Source organism: Macrobrachium rosenbergii, chromosome 55 (genome assembly GCF_040412425.1).
Source record: "Macrobrachium rosenbergii isolate ZJJX-2024 chromosome 55, ASM4041242v1, whole genome shotgun sequence".
Lineage (NCBI taxonomy): Eukaryota > Metazoa > Arthropoda > Malacostraca > Decapoda > Palaemonidae > Macrobrachium > Macrobrachium rosenbergii.
Window position 1 is genome coordinate 66,530,341 of NC_089795.1, and position 14,822 is coordinate 66,545,162.

General features: G+C 35.4%; 2 protein-coding genes across 2 annotated transcripts in view; one reads left to right on the forward strand and one right to left on the reverse strand.

Moving 5' to 3' along the window:
• LOC136835372 (gamma-aminobutyric acid receptor subunit alpha-2) overlaps positions 1–2,021 on the reverse strand; it is a 233,899-nt gene extending 231,878 nt beyond the window's left edge. The window contains exon 1 of the mRNA XM_067098832.1: positions 1,442–2,021. The gene's annotated coding sequence lies outside the window, so the exon portion shown is untranslated. The remainder of the gene's footprint in view (positions 1–1,441) is intronic.
• LOC136835369 (broad-complex core protein isoforms 1/2/3/4/5-like) overlaps positions 1–14,822 on the forward strand; it is a 946,407-nt gene that overhangs the window by 249,762 nt on the left and 681,823 nt on the right. The gene's annotated exons all lie outside the window — the stretch shown is intronic.

The window sequence follows — 14,822 nt, forward strand, 5'->3', positions numbered from 1 at the left end:
ATTACTTTTAGGACTGGTTAATTTATATTTTCAAGGAATTCATTTTTGTTATTCATTTTTTTACTTAGACTTGAAACGCCTTCTCAGGAATTTACGAGCACATTCTTCACTGGGACTCGTGCGTTAAATGTTTTCTGATTCTCATGGGAGATGTTTATGGAATAACGAAGTAGATATTTCAGAAACTGCGGAAAAAACTTTATAGCCCTCATAAATAAAATTATATGAAACATGTTGAAAAGCAACAAATAATTTTTTCTGTGTCTCCGAAACGTGTGGAGTATCAGGCTCAATAGTCCCTGTATCATTTGTTTAAAAGTTCATTGCCGTTTATCTGATATTATTATATTGGAACTCAGTTTTGCCATGTTCAAGACTCCCAGTAATATTTCGCAAAGACTCTTGAAGTACAGTAGTTTTCGCGACACGGTATTTGAAAGAAAATTTGTAAATAAAATTTTCCCCGGGCTTGTAAACGCCATTAGTAGTAGTAGTAGTAGTAGTAGGAGGAGGAGGAGGAGGAGGAGGTGATATGGTCCTTTTATAAGGAACCCGTAAGTGATATCTCGAAATCGTTGGGAATATAATTCACTACTACTAAGCTCTTTTTATTAATACTGTTGTCATTAAGAGGTTTGTCTTCATTTGCGTCGATTACTATCATCGTATCATGGTATTCCAAATATTTTTAAATGTCTTTATTTTAAGAAGCAGAAACATTATTGAGCAGTATATGTATACATAATATGTATACATATACTGCTCAATATATTATATGTGTGTGCGTGTGTACTTGATTAGCTTTATTACAAGAAAATTAAAAGCATATTTCAGTTTATCAAAAAATAAAATCCTCAGTGGCGATAAGTTATGTTATAGAAGGTAAACACACTTGGAGGGGAAGTTATATATTGATTAATTATCGTAAATAGATACTCAGGTACATACTTTGTCATGTTAATCCATTTTGCACCATGTTGATTTCTGATCGGTAATGCTACCTTCACTTTAGGAAGTGAAAGTAGCATTAGCACTTATACAGATATATATATATATATATATATATATATATATATATATATATATATATATATATATATATATATATATATATATATATATATATATATATATATATATATTGTACATGCAATTACATTGTTTATGTTAATTTTATGAAGGCTGCGATGAACATGTACTCACTTTAAGTACATTCAGCTACACAGTGTTTTTTTTCTTTAATGTATGACGAGATTGAAACGTACTTAGCATCATGACCAACATTGATAGAAATAGTTTGAATTGTTTATAGTTAGTCAGTGTATCCTAACTGACGCTAGTATGGATAGTAAGAGGGAATTACCAAGGTTTCCTATTGGATGAAAATAAGATTTAACAAAAAAAAAAAAAAAAAAAAACCATGAATATGATAATATCTCACCTGAAGCAGAAGAGTAGGAGAAGGCGTAGCCGAAATTGGGGCACTGGCTTAGAGCGTACGGAAGTTCCGCCCATTTTCGTTTTCATTAATTAGTAGTCTAGTGCATTTAGTTCTGTCGGGTTTGAGTGTTGGGAACTGATTGGTGTGCTGTTGTTAGTATAACTCCCTGCTTGTACAATGGATGTTTATTTGCTTATGCATTTTTAATCGATTCTCCAGTTCTGGTACAATTTGTATGCCTCATTAAACTGTATTATTTAAACTTATTTATATTCTTAAACACTTCAGGTGTTAGTTTTTGGATTGGCAATAAGTTGACTAGTTTTGATTCATATCCAGGAAATGGCAGTGAAAGGTGACGATATTATATGAAATGATGGCTGGCATAAATTGTAAAACTGGCGTCCGTAATCTCAAGCAAGAAGAGAAAATGTGTAAATTTAGCGGGATTGCAGAACGTTTTCGATCAGGAAACGATTTCTTGAGGCGCACGTGGCGTGAGAGCGCATGTGACGCGGCTCTTTGGGTGAGAGTCGTAAAGGGAATCACGACCGATGCGGGCCAGATGCTCCGCCATACTGTCTTTGACAGTTCAACTCGGGAAGAGTCGTTGGGGCTGGTGAAGTCCCAACGCCTGCGCTTTCGAGGGATCCAATCGCTCTTGACTTACTTCCCGTTGCTGTATTTATTTATATCTTTTTGTGAGATTTTGTCTGGGTTTCGACGTGTATTTTTGTGACTACATTTGCCTTTTCGGTAGGCACATGCGTACACCTTTTATACATGAAAGTCTGTTTATGAAGGTAATAAGTAAATTGATATGCATCTTTTATATATAAAAGAACAAAGATGTGTTTTATTGATTTTACCGTAGAGAAATGAAAATTCGTAAACAAGCGTAATGTTAATCGGAATTTCTTGCATTTCTAAGACAAATGAGCCATATTGATAAAAGTGGCAGGTTTGTACAAGTCATTGGACATAATAACTTCCCTTCCAATTTTTCAAGTAACTCTCTCTCTCTCTCTCCCTCTCTCTCTCTCCTCTCAACCCTGACAACCGTGTTTTCATCTTGCGTATTTGTACATGATCCTCTGTTCTTTCTTGCAGATGGTCACCTAACACTCACAATTTTTCCTTGACTCATCTAATTCATTATTCCTCCCTCCTGTGCAGTAGTAAGTATATATCTTAGTTTAACCAGACCACTGAGCTGATTAACAGCTCTCCTAGGGCTGGCCCGAAGGATTAGATTTATTTTTACGTGGCTAAGAACCAATTGGTTACCTAGCAACGGGACCTACAGCTTATTGTGGAATCCGAACCACATTATAGCGAGAAATGAATTTCTATCACCAGAAACAAATTCCTCTTGTTCTTCACTGGCCGTTCGGAGAATCGAACTCGCGACTAACAGAGTGGTAGCTGAGAACGGAACCGGCTCAGCCAGCGAGGAACTCCCTTCTGTAACTTTTACCTGAAGACCTCGTTGGTAACCCAGTAACCTTACACTTTTAACGATGTACACTTCCCATCTGTACCTTTCACTTTCACATCTTGAAACTTTGGCCTAGCTTTTAGTTAATTTTAGTTAACTTGCTTTACGATCGCATCGCTTTTTTGTATAAAACTGGCTTTTATTCATTATGTTCTGAAGCTTCTTCTACAGCTAAAAGTCTCGTCCAGTCTCGCAGTCGTACAGTGATTAGCTATGCACCAACCATCGTTACATTCGTTATTTTACTCTTCTCTATAATTAAATGGTACTCATTATTACCTTTCCCAAACATAGTAACTAATATGAATTTCCTTTGTTGGAAACATTAATTCACAGCAGTCATATCACTTTCAGAATGCACATAGGTACACACACTTATACATGTGTGTGCTTTTTCAACTGAAGCCGTTTCCTCAAGCAGTTTCGTACTGCTGAATTTCGATATACAGCTTGTGCAGAAAATTTCTACCATATTACTGGCTTTATACACCCTCATACTGCCCTTCGCAGCAATCTTGCACGGGTTCTCACGCTTCCTAGTTGTTAAGGCTCATCTTTTCCTGTTTCTTATTCACGCTATCCAGCCAGCTCTATCTAGGTCTCCCTCTTCGCCTCCCGCAGTCACTTTCAAATCGTGCGCTCTTCCCTAACCTATTGCCTTTCATTCATTCCTCATGATCTAAACACCTCAAATGATACTGCTCCAGTCTTTTATGCTAGCCGTTTTACTACCTACACGTCTACGTATCTCCACCTTTTCATCCTTTCAATTCTTTCAAGTTACCTTTGCTTTGCGAACACCTCATCACATCAACTTCGGCCTTTTTTTCATTTGCCACATTTCAGTTCCGTTTAAAAGAACTGGCTTAACAGTATCTTAATATATTCCCATTTTGGTGTCCATCGACATTTAAGTTTCCTCCTAGCGTTTTACACACCCAGTTACCTTAGGTTCTTTACCAGTTTTGAGACTCGCGTCTTCTCTTTAGAAACACCTTATTTCCTCCGTCTTGCCGTGTGGTCGAGTTAACATTCGTCTTCTCTAACCTGAACTTGCTATTATTTCCTACCGACCCGTATACGAAAGAGCAATTGTTTGCAAATAAACTTTTAATTTAATGAATACCAATAATTCTTTATAGACTTCTGTGTTCTTGTTACCACATGGACACACCTGTTATCCAGTATTTAAAGTGCTTAAATCAAAGTTACAGTCGGTTGAACAACTATTATAGTCCATTACCTGACGAGTAACATTGTTGGCAGGGAAGATATTTGCCGTCGTTGTTTCCTAAATCGTAGGTGGAATGAAAGGAGAAAGGACTTAATACCAGAGTTTATAGACAGCGACGTAATAATGTTGTCTGGAAGTCAGAAAGTTTATTAGATTTGTTTCCATGTAAGGGGGAGTTTCCTTTATACCGCGTAATTCTGGAAACAAAAGTAATCCGGCAGTTAGTCTGTCATATAAAAAGGTTATTTTTAGCACTAGTATTTTGTCTCTGCATACAGTTTTCAAATGGGTTTTTTTTCACTTACATTGTAACTCTTTTTAAAGATCAATACCTCATTATTTGTTGTAGGGTAACGACAGCTACTCTCAGACCTACAGTATAATGAGTGTTCCAAGTGAAAATTCCTTCAATAATACCAAATATTATTAATTTTAGTAATCAGATGCTTAGCTGCTGCGCTTTTTACAGTATTTTCCACAACTGGGAAATGCATTCTTAAATTAAAACGTGAGCTGCGTTGCACTCCTTTCTGTTTTGTTTTGTATGTTTTCATACTGAGATTCATGAAATTTACTTAAGCAGTCTTAAGCACTAGCTGTGCGTAAGTGAAGGTGTCAAAGAATCATGTTTTATTTTTAGAGAATAAATGTCCGACATGAATAATTTCTCTGGTAGGCGTAACACATTTGCCTTTAAAAGAAAGATGAAAATTTAACACGTGATACATTGCCAGTGTGTTCTTGAAGCTTGTCTTCCGAGGTAGAATAACATTGACATTTGGTAGAGTGGCAGAAGAAAATAAGGCCTCGCGGCGAGGTTCTCCCTCTTTTTTCGTCAGTAAGTATAAAAATAGAGGGTGTGAGAAATCGGCTGGGATTTGGTTTTGGCAAAGTGTCATTCTCTCTCTCTCTCTCTCTCTCTCTCTCTCTCTCTCTCTCTATATATATATATATATATATATATATATATATATATATATATATATATATATATATATATATATATATATATATATATATATATATATATATATATATATATATATATATATATATATATATATACATACATATATATATATATGTGTGTGTGTTTGTATGCTGGAAATCACCAGAGAATGATGTATATATGCTGAAGTGCCTTAGTTGACTAAAGACGAAACTGGTCAGGATTTATATATTTAATTTTTCCTGTGATACATCTCAATACACGCGCGCACGCACACACACACACACACACACACACACACACACACACACACACACACACACACACACAGTAGTATGGTTTTCCTGGTATATCGAGCAATCTCTCTTGATATCTGTGTGACTATTTGTTGTCGTTCAACCCCAGCATGATTATCCACCATTTCATCATCAGTATTGTTCCTTTTGTTTTGAGTTTACTTTTTCAATGTCTTGCTTATTTGTTTTTAGTGCTTTCCTGATATTTTCTTTAGTTCTTGTGAGCTCTTAATGTTTCTTTATTTACAGTTCCTTATTTCAAGATTATATTTTTTATTCATCATATCTCAAAAAATTAGTGATTAATGTCATAAACGATGTCATGTTGCTTGTAATTTTTGATACGCCGTAATTCAACTCTGCCCTATCCTTCCGGATGACCTAATCAGACTTTCACAATATACGGTTCTCCGTTCACGGCAAAATGCTTCGTTACCGTGTCTGCGGCACCTCCGATCTTGAGAAAAAATGAATGTGGTTCCCATTGCTTATTTATTCTCATAAACTTTTAATTCTGTTTTAGTGTAATTACGATTCAACATCTCGCATCCGTCTGAAACTTTCTACTCATTTTACAAATGCATGTTTATCGAAATTAACTTAACCAGCTGAAATCAGGGAACACTTGTTCAACAGAATCTTTTCAATTGGTATTAAACATTATAAAAAATCTGAGTAAAAACAGATGCGATTTGTTCACATGTAGATTTAAAGGATTAATCAAATCTACTAGCCTTTTTTATATGGAATGTTTTAATATAAAAGATTTATCGGTAGAGGTTTCTTGAATGGACCGATTTATGACTAAAACAATTTATAATTAGCTTTATAATAAAACTCCATACTTTCTTCCTAAAGAAACGAATTGAAAGAGGTGTCCTCTTTCGATAAGGTTGGAAAGAGGCAATGGTAAATATTCATATTTGCAAACTAATGAGTACTTTGCTAAATAACAAGTTACATATAAAATCTCTTCTATTACAGTACAGTAGGTCTGTTAAATGACGTTTGTTCGGCTACACATAGTTAACGCTTTGGAGCTGTCTAAGAATGTGCAGTTGTCAGTACGTGGATTAAAACATCGGTACCCGTCCAGCTTATTTATTCCCGAAAAATTTTTGAATACGTATTCAGGCCCATAAACCCTGTTATTATTGCACGTGAACATCTTGCCAAGCTAAAATAATACCATAGCAGTAAAAAGCGTAATTTATTCGCAGTCTTTTATGTCGAAAAACACTACAAAAACTTGAAAACCCAGAATAAAGTGAATATAAAAATAAAATTAATTTTTATAACAGGTTAGAATGTTGGAGGAGTAAGAATATGAAGATATATATTTAAAAGCAATAAAAATATAAAGGTTCACGAGTACTGGTGTGGTCAGCTGAAAGACCGTATTCAAAAATTATTAGATTTTCAAACAGTAATGACACTCTCTCTCTCTCTCTCTCTCTCTCTCTCTCTCTCTCTCTCTCTCTCTCTCTCTCTCTCTCTCTCTCTGGTAGACACGTGTCTTCAGAATGCGATGATGAATCCTACGGAATCCTCGTTCTTCAGATCACCGCGATAAAGAAGATTTTTATTTGAGCCATCGCTTGGGTTTAACTCCATAAAAATGGAATTAAAGCTGTATTTATTTCAGCTAATCTGTGTCACATTGAAAAACAGCCTTATTTATGATACAGGTGGTTTTCTATTTAAACATCAGTAATCGCAAATACGTCTTTCAAAAATAGAAGCCCTTACAAGAATCATACCTGAACATAGTAGATATGGCCGTATAAGGGAACCTTCAAATATGATAAACCAGATCAAAGGAAGTTGTACCCTCATGAACAGGAGAGATCTAATAAGGGTAGATACCGGCTGTTCTAAGACCAAGCACCAGTAACAGCACATGGCTGACTTAAATTAACAATAAATAAGAAAAAAGGCAACAAACAAGTCGTATTAGCAATGTAGAATATATATATGTTTATATATATGTATATATACTGTATATATATACATATATATATATATATACACTTATATACACATACATATACATATACGTACCATCGGAATACAACATATTTATTGCATCAGTTCCTTTAATGTATCAGACAAAAGGCATCTGGCAGTATTTGGCCAGCGGTATCTGGCAACTGCTGTGCCATTATGACGGACTAACCGTTTCTGTCACTCGGTTACGGGTTGCCATAGCAAGAGCCCGTTCCTGCACAAGGCTGGCTTGATATAAAACAAACGAACGAGTCACTTGCTAATGGATACTATGTGGGTAATGCGTATCCTGGTGGCCATTCCAAATATCATCCCATTTTAAGGATATTAAAATTATAACCGTTCTTTCGTATGTATTTTTTTTCCAGAGTTGTGAAATTAATTTTTTCCTGTAACTCGGCCTACACGTTTTTTTCGGTTTGAAAAGGCTTATATTTCAACACTCAAAATTTGTAGGCCTATATATTTTGCATATACAGCATTAAAACAAAACTATTTCTTACATTTTGTTTGTCTGTCATAATCAAAATATAAAAAAAATTTGAATATTGACCTATAAATGTTTGACTATGCCTAATGAATCTTATGCCCTCGGACTCCGTGATGTCACCCCGACATCATTTACTACCGTTTACATTGATATGGATGATATCCGTGAGCTAATGTGTTGCTCCCATACATAGAAAATACTCCTGAGGACACCCTGCAGACAGATCCTCGGGGACACTAACGTTTGGTCATACCGGTGTAAGTAATCCTAACCATTTTGTTGTTGAAATCAAGCATTTAATTGTCGTATATTCAAAGAAATTACAAGTACTGAGATTAGTATCCTAGTATGTACGCGAAAATGAAACATATGCACTATTTCTGCGAGTAGTACTCTTTTATTTTATAAAGAATCAGGCGGATATGAAAAATTTCTTGTAAATTTATCTTGTGCAGATTGTTTGTTTGTTTATATAAATATATATATATATATATATATATATATATATATATATATATATATATATATATATATATAATATATATATATATATATACATATATGTATATGTATATATTTATATGTGATATGTATGTATGTATGTATGTAAAAGCCGTGGATATATTCTTCATTTCCAGATCTCATGGAAATTTCCCAGTAAGACGTCTTAAGATGTGCTCATGTGGTAGAATTTTTAGAGTAAAACTCATAATTTATGACGTTTACTTCGGAGTAGTCAAGGAACACATCCAAATCCTTAATAGATGTTATAAATGTTATAAAGGGTAGACAGATTTCTTGGTCTATTTTTATTCCACTTCCCGCACAAAGGAATTTAGTTCTACTTCTTTTGTTCGCAGTTCATTTAATGAAGACCTTTCCGTACGTTATTTCAGGAAATGGGGTAGGTAAAACTTGATTTCTCCTATAATGGGATTTTTATGTTGGTATTTTTTGTTTATTATATCTTTTTTTCTTCTATGTTGTCAGAGCCATTGAGACTCATGGAATTCACATGGTTTTTCCCTCGGAAAGAATTCGCTTTTTTTTTTTTTTTTTTTTGCTTTCTGAATGAATTTTGAGGTGCACAATTTTGTTTTTCAGCTTTAAACTTATGTATTTATGTTGTGGCGAAATCTACAGAAAGGATTTATTTTCTTTCAATCTAGTGCTTCTGGCACCAACCTTCCCTCGTAGCTAGAGGTGATGATGCCTCAGTAGCACTTGCAGTGGTAGTGTGCTTGATTTGAAAGATTTGTTGAGGTCTTGTAGTTTTTACGTGTAAATTCAAAGAAAGGTGTCTTTTAAGACAAGCATGGCCCCGTAAAACCACCTTTAGTCTGCATGTGTGTATAAGATAGAGAGAGAGAGAGAGAAATTGTAATTTAACATGGTTTGTAATCAATACAGGTTTTAATTTTAATTTTGAATACTCGGAATGTGGCAGGAATCAGTTCGGTAGTATATAGCTTGTGATGAAAAGTAGAGTTATTGTTTTTTCTGTATTAGCTATGTAATAAATATGCTCTATTTAAATATCTCGGATGTTTACAAAAAAGTCCTTCAGCTTTAGAAAACCTAAAGTTTCAGAAGTAAATATTTACTATAATTTTTTTGCAACATTAGCTTTTATTTTATGAGTAAATGGAATTTTAATGTAGTACTCTTCTTTACGTAACTTAAAAACGACGTTCTTCTCCTTTTAAAGAATAATGTTGATCCCATAAACTGGCTTACCTAGAGCAAAATTGAGGCTTTCGAGAATGAGATTTAAGAACGAGATGACTGGAACAGACGTGAGAAAAGATGGGGATTTGGCGAAATTAGGGGCTTTTGAGGTGTCTCTCGCTTGTCCTCGACACTCCTCAGAGTGAATAGGAAAAAATTCAAGACGGCAAGAAGGGTAGGATTACCCGTAATAGGGATGCAAAGGAAGGTCGCTATGGAAGAGAAGTCAAGGTCTTTGGCGTTGACTGGAATGAATTGTTGGGAGGTGCAGATAGAAAAAGAAAAGCAGAATCTCTCTCTCTCTCTCTCTCTCTCTCTCTCTCTCTCTCTCTCTCTCTCTCTCTCTCTCTCTCTCTCTCTCTCTCTCTCTCTAAGATATACCAACCTATATATTTTCAGATTTGTTTGTCGAGCTCTGGATTAATGATTGTAATATATCTGAAATGGTTAAAACTCATTGTAATACCGTTTAAAAAGCAATTCTTTTATTTTGAGGAGAAAAGTACACACATACAATATGTATTTGTATTATATAGATAGATAGATAGATGGGTCCGGCCATGACCTGCACGGGCTTGAATCCGAGTGGAAATAAATTGAAAAAGCTTCCACCTTCCTTGGTAAGATTCGAACCAAATACACTGAAGAAGGAGGTGACTTCAATTATTCCCCACTCAGATCCAAGGGTTGTAGAGGTAAGTGCATCTAAAAAGTGCTTCTCTCTCCCATTAGATATACCTCTAATTTTCGCTTTCGCTTAAACCAGATACATAATGGAATGGTCAGGGGAAACCTCCAACTACTCCAGTTTTTTCTGTTGTATCCATCAGTTTGATATTCCATCTCCTCTGTACATGCTTGCAAACTGATGTGGGTTGAGTTTAGTCATGGACAGTACTTATTTTTGATATACATCTTTAAACACTCGAGCACCTTTTAGAGCAAACCTCCCCAAAATTCTCTCTATTCTCACATATTCTAGTCTCTCTTAGGGATCTGCTTATTTATCCCAATTATGTATACTTGCATTCGAATGAATATCCCCTCTCTACATATGACACCTAGATGCGATGTGGCTCTAGAACTCTTGTCATTCGTTCCTGTGTTGAAACCCAAGAGTCCTACATTATGTACGTCTCCGTTAGGGAGTTAGTGCTGTTAGTGTGTCTCACTCTGTGAACTGTAGGCATTACTAAAGGGTGCTTGCAACGTTCCTTCGACCATCAATTGCTTGCAGTAGTGGGATCAGTACAAGAAAATTCAAAATTACTGGCTTTTTCTTCTCTTGGTAGAGTTCTAGTTGACTGGCTCCTTCATTCCAGCTTGAACTCTACAGAGAGTTTGATTTATGCTCCTCTAGTGATGAACTACCCAAGGAGAAACTTTAAATATCAAAGGCTAATAAATGATGAAAGAAGAGTGAATTATGGTACTGCACTGTAATTTGATATTTTGACAGTTAACTTGCTAAAACTACCATACAATAGATGCAAAATAAAACAATATATCCCTAGGTAAACCTATAGTCACTACAGTAAATGTAGATTGTGAAGAGGGAGTGATCATTAGCAGGTGGAATAACCCAAGACCAGATGATAATTCAGCCAGAAAATTAAGAAATCTCGTAAAGGATGCTGGTGTATATTTCTATCGGCTGTAAATGCAAAACTTCCCTTTACTTTGGTCTGGTCAGAAAAAGCAGGATATTTTGTTTCTGGTGGATAACCAACAGTAGAAATAAAGTGAAAAGTTGCTGGTTCCCAGTTAGTGGCTGGACATGCTTTCCAATCTCTTTGTTGGTGTAACTAAGAAATATTCTGACAAACCCTAGTTAATGTAATGCCACAAAGAGCGGAAAGTAATTAATTTCATCCAGACAGGAAAGAATCTTGCAATGTCCCATGAGAGCATTTGAATTGGGTAGGAATCCACTTCCCGCCCAAAGAAATCCTATACCCTCCGACTAAATATGCTGCAGAAAACAAACTTGGTATATTTTGAGTATACCTTCCCACACACTGGAAACACTTCAAATGCTACCCTTTGTTAAATCAGAAAGAGTCCCTTGATAATTAGCAACTAAAACTGTGGAGAAGATGGTAAATGTTTGCCTCATGTTTTATCTAGAGCACAACACAGCCTATTGTGGGTTCAGAAATAAAAATTCCACCAGTGGTGTTCTTGTCCACATGGAGTTGTTTATTTGCAAGGGATTTATTTCTAAATAACATCATGTTAGTGTCTTTTTTTTTTTTTAGAAAAAGTTTATGACACCATATGGAGACATGCTATCGTTCAAGATCACTGTGTTTTAGTTTGATAGGAGATACTAACGTTTTCGTTGAAAAAGTGGTGTTCATACAGATCCAGATATTTGTGTGAATGGATGTAGGATTCATTGTGTTAGAGAAGCAAGAGGCCTTGGGTTGATATTTGAGTACACTCACTTCTAACTCTTGTTTGGCTGATCTTAATGCCCAGTGTGTGAAGTCCAAGGTCTTGATGATGGTTTTGTTGGGAGTATATTGGTGGATGCTGCCAAGCTTCGATGCAATTGCACTTCCAGACTATTCTGGCTTAGCTGGATGAGATTTCAGAGGCTTCTTGGATTCTTACCTGCGATCAAAGTGAGATCAAACTTTCTTTTAACCATTACAGGACCATCCTCAAATCCCATCATCCTTGTCCTTCAGAACAAAAGAGATTTTGAATAAAATAAACTTAACAAACTGTAATGTATTCCCATTAAAATTTTCACTAACTCTTCTGTGGTGACTACCAGAAGTTTTGTGTTGAAAATTTCTGAATTCAAGAAGTGGGAGATACCAGGTGAATTAATGCAGATTTTCTGTTTAGAGCTTGCTTCAGTTCACAAGGGTACAGAGTCAGCATACATTGATAACTGAATCTTAAGATGATGATGTGTATGGAGCTGCTTTCCCAGATGGTGATTGCAGTGCTCTTTATGCAGCCTGTTTTATCAGTCATATGGTGTTTTTATCATTTCAAAAGTTATTGTTTGGAGGCAAGAAACAGATGTAAATTTTAGTGTCTTCCTAAGTATACTGCAACCTCTGGAAGCTTTAGCATCAAGCACCCAGTCATTTTAGAAGTTTTAAAATGGGTATCGTTAGTCTTATGCCATGGTATAGACATTAATATGTCATAGGTACCAGCCAACCGAAGTATAATAGACAACAAATGCCAGATAGCTTAGGAAAGGGCATTGGATCAATTGCTATACAAAGATTGACTCTGTTGCCAGTAAGAGACTTACCCTATCAAACAAGATGAAAGTAAAGGAGGCCTAGCAAGTCTAATGTGAGATTCTGATTGACAGTAGTCGGAAAATGTTGGGAATGACCAATTCAGCTCTCCCATGTGTCTACAATAATATGCAAAGGAGATGGAAAAAGGCCCTATGTCGTTTGGGAATTGAACACATATGTCTGACCCATGGATTTTATATTTGCCACCATTGTGTAGCTTTTATGAAGTACTATTTTTTGACAGTGTTTAAGATTGTTTATAAAAAATGTTGATGATTGTACTAACTTGTTTTATGGTATTGATGGCCTTTGCTGCTGTAACTCCATGTATTTTATTTATAAGTCAGTCAATAAGTTAAATTACTTTTCCTCTCCAAAATTAGATTTTCATTAATCAGTCCTGACTCTCCCAAAAATTGTCTTTCATACTTATTTTTTATGCTACCCATGTTATTACCACTTGATGTAATTGCTATTCCTCTTCCCAACGTTAATCCCAACCACACAACCGTCAAACACAACCGCTGCCATTCCTTCTTTTGCCCAACAGCTCTAGGAAGCACATCTTCATAACTTTGATATATCTATGCACATTCAGAGATTGATTCCGTGATGTCTACTGTGCTTGACACCTAATACTATTAGTAAAGTTTTGAAACCAGTTGCCTAATACTTTTAAACTTACTAATCCAACCCACTATTTCGTAACACCAGAAAATCTTTCATGAAGCAAGATTTTTTGGGAATTTTCTTTCATATGTATTCAATGTTTCGTCATCCTTTTTGTGGCACTTTGAAAGAATCTTTTGTTGTTATCTCCATTGCATTTGAGTTTCTGAAGCTTTACAGGTGTCTATAAACGAATTTCTTGCTTTTTGTCTAATTTTTTATGTGCGTTTGCTAACGCTGCTACATTTATTCTCTTTATGATCTGTAGTGGTAGTCTTCATGATCATGTACTCTCACCTATGCTTTTCCACCTCTTTGTGAATGACCTTCATGAATTTTCAAGTTCTGTTTAAGCTTGTAATTGATTCAGCCCTACATATATCTTTATTTACCTCCCAGTCCTCGTCTGTTGCTCACACACCGGCCATCTCATAGTGGTGTCTGTTCATACATCAACTTTTGATATTGGTAGACTATCGCTGTCTCTTCTCCCAATCAGTTTCTTAATTTTTTTAATAGTATGGGGTCCATTTAAGCAGAAACATGTCATAAAGAGATCACAGTTAAAATTGTTAAGACCACTTTAAACAAATAATTATTTTCAATAGATGTCGGGTTTTCCTCAGCCATACCATTAAAGCTTCCATTTTTCTCACCTGCACTTGTTGGAATATTGCTGTTAATAACTGATGTAATCATGTAGGTAGGGCCTATAAACCAGAAAAGATATGAAATAAGTAGATAATGTAATTTAATAAGAATTTGGGCCTGTAGCGTATATTATTTTGAAACGAGTGATGTAAGAAGCCCAGTGTTAGAGGCAGTGCATAATTTTTTAGAGTTGGTCTGTGCTATATTCATTAATTGTTAGAGCGACTTGAAAATTGCTATGAGATGGGCCTTACATGAAATGAAAGGGTTTGTTAATGACTGCATATCGCTCTGTCTCATTGAACAACTTTCTTTAGATTCTTTTGATATAAAAATTAAGTATATAAAACAAATAGATGTCTTTTTAAAGTGATGTTTTCATACATCCACACGAGTCTCGGCACAATATTACAATGGTTCACAGTTGGCTGGACTTGGAAATCGATGCATTGTTTGACAAGTTCTTGAGTTACATCATGTGTTTTGAGAGTTTTGCGTAACTGTATAAGAACTTCAAACGATTTTTGCAATTCTTTGCCCGGATGTGTCAGAAACGCAGCGTTTCGTCATGATGTATTGAAGAATTTTAG